The sequence below is a fragment of the Cervus elaphus genome, chromosome 19 (assembly GCF_910594005.1).
Source record: "Cervus elaphus chromosome 19, mCerEla1.1, whole genome shotgun sequence".
In the NCBI taxonomy this organism is placed as follows: Eukaryota; Metazoa; Chordata; class Mammalia; order Artiodactyla; family Cervidae; genus Cervus; species Cervus elaphus.
In genome coordinates this window covers 93108528-93116501 of record NC_057833.1, presented here as the reverse complement: position 1 = coordinate 93116501, position 7974 = coordinate 93108528, and positions in this window count along the sequence as shown.

The window sequence follows — 7974 nt, the reverse complement described above, 5'->3', positions numbered from 1 at the left end:
GTCAAAGTGACTGGCCATATACAACCCAGAAACTAACTCAATTACCATAAAATCAAACCCTGTGAGCCCCATGGCAGAGCAGTTCTCCTGGACTCTCTTACCCTCCTACCCTCCACCCAGGCGCCTCTTCCCAATAAAGTCTCTTGCTTTGTCAGCACATGTGTCTCCTCAGACACTTCATTTCCCAGTGGTAGAAAAGATCCCACTCTTGGGCCTGGAACGGGTGCTCCTTCCTGCAACAGTGGCATAAAACACAAGTATAATAATCTGTGTAGAGGGCAATGGCATCAAAAATAACAGTATACTCACCTCCTTTCTTGACCAACTATGAGCACAGAAACCTATAAATTCTAGGAAAAGGTAGAAAAACTCATTTCCACTCCCAAAAGAGCCCCTTGCCAATGATGAATGGAACTGGAGCTTGATTTATCTCAGTTACTTCTCTATCAAGCATCATGTCTACTTTTTTCCTTGTTAGAATAGTTTTATAATGAGTCCATCAGGTTTTTGTTAGGAGAGAAATTTCCCCCAAACGTCTCATAGCTACTTTAGCTTATGGTGTAGCAGTTTTCCAGTCACATGGGGCACAGCTGAAGAAAGTAACTTACAACGCCAGAATTTAACAATGTACAAACTTCCTGGGCAGAGACAAATGCCATTTAAAGTGATATATTAATTATTGGTTAGGATAAATGTAATTTAATTTTAAAAATCAACCAAATTATACACTAAGGAAATATTTACTCTCTAGCTGAAATACCACATAATTTATAGCAAGTAATGTATCACATATCAAAAGCTATAGCCTTTACTTGAATCTTTTAGCCCATGAAGGATCACTGATCATTCATACTTTACCTAACAGGAATTGAACACTTATAATCCAGAATTAATTAAGCTGATATAAAAGAAAGGGCTTTATGCTCCCACTTTTTATTTTTAGTGTTATCAAACCTAGAGAAAAAAAAAAGCTTCAATAAATGCCTATTTATCTTTACCATAATTTGCCAATTATTTACATTTTCCCTTGTTTACTTTGCGCCTTTCTACACGTATATTCTTTTTTATCTTTGATCCATTTGAAAATAAACTGCAGGCACAGTAACTCTCCCTAAGCATATGTCTACTAAAAATAAAGACATTCTCTTATGTAAATTCAATCTCAAAAACATGTTTTAGAAAAGTACAATAATTCTAAACTGTTATCTAACATCCTGTCTATATTCAGATTTCCCAAAATGTCCCCAAATGTACTTTACACTTGTTTATTTAAATTTGCTATCCAATCTAAATTCACACATTGCATTTGACTATTATGACTCTCACTCTCTTTCTCTTTTTTAAATAGGCTAGGTAATTCATCTTACAGAATTTCATCATTCTAGATTTACCTAATTTTCTAATTTTTCACTGTGGCATTGGTTTTCTTTCAATTTCAGTATGGCTAAAATTAGGTTTCCAATATGGCTTAAAGTTTTCTTTTGATTTCCTGAATACTGTAAATAGGAAGTAAGTTCTGAAATTGTATTAGATTCAGGTTAGGCATTATTGGAAACAATACTTCAAAGTAGATGCTCTGTATTTCACATTAGGTCATATTAAAATATAATATATAGTATTATATTAGTATTATAATATAATATAACAATATTAAGTTGCCCCAGCACACATGATACTAAGTTTGGTCCCGGGGTTAAGGTAGTTGCAGAGATGACTGTGGACTTTCCCCACTGTATTTCCATTTTTGTAATTAGTTAGTGGATATACCTAATTTAAAAATCTGTGGAATTATATCTGACATTCTATGAATATCCTGTTCTATAGAAACCTTTCATCCAACAGTTTTATCATTCACTTATGATTCATGCCAGATTATACTGCATCAAGGGTAGAAAAATATTTATTTTTGTAATTCTATCTTTCCTTTAAATATCTTATCAAGCTTTCTTCTGTAATGAAGATCTTTCTTTTTTCATCCCAGAAAGGACTACTTTTTGTATTATATGTTAAATTTATCTGAATGTCTCCTTCACAAAAACTTTAAAATTTGAATTGCTTTTCCCAATTAGATGATTAAATATGTGGCCCAAGTGCAGAGGGAGGTGAATGACTAAATGATCTTGGTTATCACTCTACAATTTAAGATATAACACCAAATTGAAAAAAAATCTACTCTTAAGTGAAATCTTTAGTTTAAATGATTTGGGGTCTAAATCTTAAGCCAGCTGTTGGTGATATTGTATGGCCCCATGCTTTTATGCTATGATGTGTTAAGTAATAATACTTGAGCACTAAGGATTTTTTAACATAAATTTAAAATGACAGATGGAAGAATTTAGAAAACCTGAAAGGTTATATATTTTCTTTAATTTTGGCATCAATAGAATCCAATCCATTTTAAGAGGATGGGCAGCCACAATCCCAATTTAAGATCCAAGTAAATTACTTAAATATATCTTATGAAAGTGTTATACATCATCAATGTATTTTTCATTGTTAATTAAGATTAAATTAGTACATGTTTTCAAACACATGCCGATGTGCATGCTAAGTCACTTTAGTCATGTCCAACTCTTTGGCACCCTATGGACCACAGCCCTCCAGGCTCCTCTTTCCATGGGATTCTCCAGGCAAGAATACTGGAGTGGGTTGCCATTTCTTCCTCCAGGGGATCTTCTGAACCCAGGGATCAAACCAGTGTCTCTTATGTCTACTGCAGTAGCTTTTGGGTTCTTTACTACTAGCACCTGGGAAGCCCTTCAAAAACATGTGTATCACATAACATTACTGTAATATTTAGGAGACAATAGGTAGCTTCATATTCTCTGATAAAATTCTACTTTCAAACTAGTTCAGTTGAAGTAGTGTTGAAATAAGATTTAAGTCTTGTAATAATTTTATTTTAGTATTCAAGAGCAACTAATCAAAATATTAATTTTTGTAATCTTATAAAATGCATCTATTCATAATAACTAAAGCTAAAATTTGAATTCTATGATTATAAACATTTTGAGGTTTGGAAATAGGTCTTCATAGACTATTACATTACATTGAAAATTCTTTGATTTTGCCCAAGTCTTCATGGAGGTACATGATTCTCTTAATTCTCTTAAATTCTCATAATTCTCTTTAAAAATACAAAGAATTTATTGAGAAACACTAGAGAAGGAAATGGCAACCCACCCCAGTATTCTTGCCTAGAGAATCAATGGACAGAAGAGCTGGCAGGCTACAGTCCATGGGATGGTAAGGAGTCGGACACAGCTAAAGCAGCTGAGTATTGAAAGACACTGCATTATTTATGTCCTTTTTAGTAAAACAATATGTGGATTTCATAACTTAGAAAGAAAATGCATAATGGTTTATCCCTTCATTCATTTTATTCAATACTTTTTTACCCAATTGTGGAGACGTATTATGCTATTTTAGATATATACTATTAAGTAGGCTATGTTTCAACCTTTCTTTCATTTCAGTCATCAAGCCAGTTTTGCAAATAGGCAAAGTCTTTACTCTCTAAATTATGTCATTTCACTCTAAATACTACATCATGTTTCTTAACAAATGTGCTGACTTCTTCCTTATACTTTTTTTTAAAATTTATTTAGAGAAATAAATGAGTTTACAATTGTGAGAGTTGTGTTTCTTTTACTTAAGAAGCTATCATTTTTTCCTGTTACTACTTTTTCTTTTGCAAATTATATATCTACCTCCACATTTCTTACCTTCAAGCAATTTCCTTGTGATTTACTCTTTCCTTCATATGCATTCAAGCTTCAAGCAAACCAAATCAGTGAAACAGTATTTATGGAATGTTGCACGTTAATAAACAGTCTGTCTGCTCAAATTATATGCCATTCATTTCTTCCACTCTAGTCTGCTTTGTCCTCAGCTTTGCAAATGCATTTCATACTATTCATTTAACCTTACTCATTTATCCCTTAATTTTGCTCAAAAAAAAATGTTCTGTAGCTACGAGATTGAAGAAATTTTAAAATACTATACTTATTCCTTTATTCTAAAACAAAAAGTAGAGGGGAAATCTACCTCCACTTTTCTTTCATGTTTAAGTAGTTTTTACCTAAGTATCAGGGTTTTCATCCTCATACTTCAAGAGTAGAAACAGCATAGAATTTGCAGTCACACAAAATTGGTTTGGAATCTTTACTTTTGCAGCAAATGGATGCTATGGGTTGAATCATGTCTCCCACAAAAAAAAAGATATGGTGAAATCCTATCCCCCAGTACCTCAGAATATGACCTTATATGGAAAAATGATAGTTACAGATGCAATTAGTTAAGATGAGGTCATATCTAAGTAGGATTGGCCCCTAATCCAATATGACTGGCATGCTTATAAGAGAATGGCCATGTGAAGACAGAGGTTGACACTATAATGAAATGTCTGTAAACCTAGAAAGACCAAGAATTGTCAGCTAGAACAGTCTCATGTTAATAACAGATTTCCCTTTAGAGCCTGTTGAAGGAAACCAGTTCTTCCAACACCTTAGTACTAGCTTCCCAAGGGCACTTTGTTATGACAGTCTTAGAAAACACATGCACTGGGAAAGTTACTCATTTTATCTGTTTATTAAATCCCTCCATCTGTAAACTCAGGATAAGAAAACCTATCTTGCCATATTGGAATGTTGTAATTATTAACAGTACTCAATGCATGCTAAGTGTATACAAAGCATACACACACATCAATATTTCACTAAATAATCTAGAAACTTGCTAAATATTTGATTTTAAGTAAAATATGGTGGTGGTTTAGTCACTAAGTCATGTCTGACTCTTGTAAGCCCATGGACTGTAGCCTGCCAGGTTCTCCTGTCCATGGGATTCTCCAGGCAAGAATACTGGAGTGTGTTGCCATTTCCTCCTCCAGGGTATCTTCCCAACCCAGTGATAGAACCCACATCTCCCGCGTCTCCTGCATCTCCTGCATTACAGGCAGATTCTTTACTGACTGAGCTATGAGGGAACCCCAAGTAAAATATAAACAGTAAGAATTGCAAGCTTGTTGTAATATGATAATATTAAGAGCATTTCTTAACTGTAATTTAGTGTTCAGAAGCAGAGAAACCAATATCTAGAATCATGCTTTGACTTTTTGAGGCTAAGCAGACCAGAGAGGAACAAATACATATATCACTATCAGAGAACCTGTGTTTCGTAAGAAGAAAACTATAAGAAGAAAATAGACCTGTGTAGAAGTACTACTTCTTTGCCCAAGTTGAGAGGCACTTGAACAGGTATTTCATATTCCAGGCCTATAACCTGCAAGATTAAGAGCCAAGGACTACAGTCCACGGGGTCCCAAAGAGTTAGACACAACTGACTGACTTTCACTTTCACTTTTTCAAGGTCCTAGGTACTTTCTTTTCTCTTTCTACTTCTTCTACTCCTTGGCCACTACTCCCAGAAAGTTTTTCCCTAATAAAACCTCCCTTTCAGGATTGCTTTGTGGGAATCTCACCTAAGACACTTATTCAGGTTGCATTAAAAAAAAAAAAATCCCAAAGAAAAAGAAAAGCAAGGAGGCAAAGCTGTTACATTAGGAGGCTTTTAAAGCCTTAAGAGAAGTGAAAAGCAAGGGAGAGAGGGAAATGTATGTCCAATTAAACACAGAGACTCAAAAAATAGCTAGAAGAGACAAGAAGGCCTTCTTCAATGAACAGTGTTTAATAATAGAAGAAAACAACAAAAAGGGAAAGACTAAAGATCTCTTCAGGAAATTTGGAAACTTCAAAGGAGCATTCCAACCAAAGATGCCACAATAAAGGATAAAAATGGTAGAGACCTAGTAGACAGTGAAAAGATCAAGGAGAGATGGAAAGAATACATGGAAGAACTGTGTAAGAAAGATCTTAATGAATTGGATTACTATGATGGTGTGGTTAGTGACCCAGAGCCAGACATTCTGGAGTGTGAAGTCAAGTGGGTCTTAAGAAGCACTGAAGTTAATAAAGCTAGTGGATGTGATGAAATTCCGACAGAACTATTCAGATCCCTAAATGTCATCAAGGTTTTCCATTCATTATGTCAGCAAATCTGGAAGACCCAGCAGTGGCCACAGGACTGGAAAAGGTCAATCCTTATCTCAATTCCCAAGAAAGGTAGTACCAAAGAATGTGCTAATCATTGGATAATTGCACTCTCCTCCCACGCTAGCAAGGTCATGCTTAAAATTTTGCATGCTAGGCTTCAGCATTATGTGAACAAAGAACTTCCAGATGTCCAAGCTGGGTTTAGAAAAAGAAGAGGAACTAGAGATCAAGTTGCCAACATTCGCTGGATTATAGAGAAAAAGATTGAATTTCAGAAAAACATCTTTGTTTCACTGACTATGCTAAATCCTTTATGTGGAACGTGACAAACTGGAAAGCTCTTACAGAGATGGGAATACCAAATCATCTCACCTGTCTTCTGAGAAACCTGTATGTTGGTTAAGAAGCAACAGTTTGAACCCTGTAAGGAACAACTGATTGGTTCAAGATCAAGAAAGGAATATGACAGGCCTGTCTGCTATTACCCTGTTTGTTTAACCTATATGCTGAGCACATCATGAGAAATGCCGGACTGGATGAGTTACAAGCTGGAATCAAGATAGGCGGGAGAAACATCAACAACCTCAGATATGTGGATGATACCACTCTAACAGCAGAAAGTAAAGAGGAACTAAAGAACCCTTCAATGAGGGTGAAAGAGGAGAGTGAAAGAGCTGGCTTAAGACTAAATATTTATGTCGGAGAGTGTTTTGCCTATGTTCTCCTCTAGGAGTTTTATAGTTGCTGATCTTACATTTAGATCTTTAATCCATTTTGAGTTTATTTTTGTGTATGGTGTTAGAAAGTGTTCTAGTTTCATTCTTTTACAAGTGGTTGACCAGTTTTCCCAGCACCACTTGTTAAAGAGGTTGTCTTTTTTCCATTGTATATCCTTGCCTCCTTTGTCAAAGATAAGGTGTCCATAGGTTTGTGGATTTATCTCTGGGCTTTCTATTCTGTTCCATTGATCTATATTTCTGTCTTTGTGCCAGTACCATACTGTCTTGATGACTGTGGCTTTGTAGTAGAGTCTGAAGTCAGGCAGGTTGATTCCTCCAGTTCCATTCTTCTTTCTCAAGATTATTTTGGCTATTCGAGGTTTTTTGTATTTCCATACAAATTGTGAAATTCTTTGGTATAGTTCTGTGATAGAACTGCCATATGACCCAGCAATCCCACTTCTGGGCATACACACTGAGGAAACCAAATCTGAAAGAGACACGTGCACCCCAATGTTCATCGCAGCACTGTTTATAATAGCCAGGACATGGAAGCAACCTAGATGCCCATCAGCAGATGAATGGATAAGGAAGCTGTGGTACACATACACCATGGAATATTACTCAGCCGTTAAAAAGAATTCATTTGAATCAGTCCTAATGAGATGGATGAAACTGGAGCCCCTTATACAGAGTGAAGTAAGCCAGAAAGATAAAGAACAATACAGTATACTAACACATATATATGGAATTTAGAAAGATGGTAATGATAACCCTATATGCAAAACAGAAAAAGAGACACAGAAATACAGAACAGACTTTTGAACTCTGTGGGTGAAGGTGAGGGTGGGATATTTCAAAAGAACAGCATGTATACTATCTATGGTGAAACAGATCACCAGCCCAGGTGGGATGCATGAGACAAGTGCTCGGGCCTGGTGCACTGGGAAGACCCAGAGGAATTGGGTGGAGAGGGAGGTGGGAGGGGGGATCGGGATGGGGAATACGTGTAAATCTATGGCTGATTCATATCAATGTATGACAAAACCCACTGAAATGTTGTGAAGTAATTAGCCTCCAACTAATAAAAAATTAAAAAAATAAAAAAAGACTAAATATTTAAAAAAAAACAAAAACAAAAAAACTAAGATCATGGCATCCTGCCCCATCACTGCATGGCAAATAGCAGGGGAAAGGGTGGA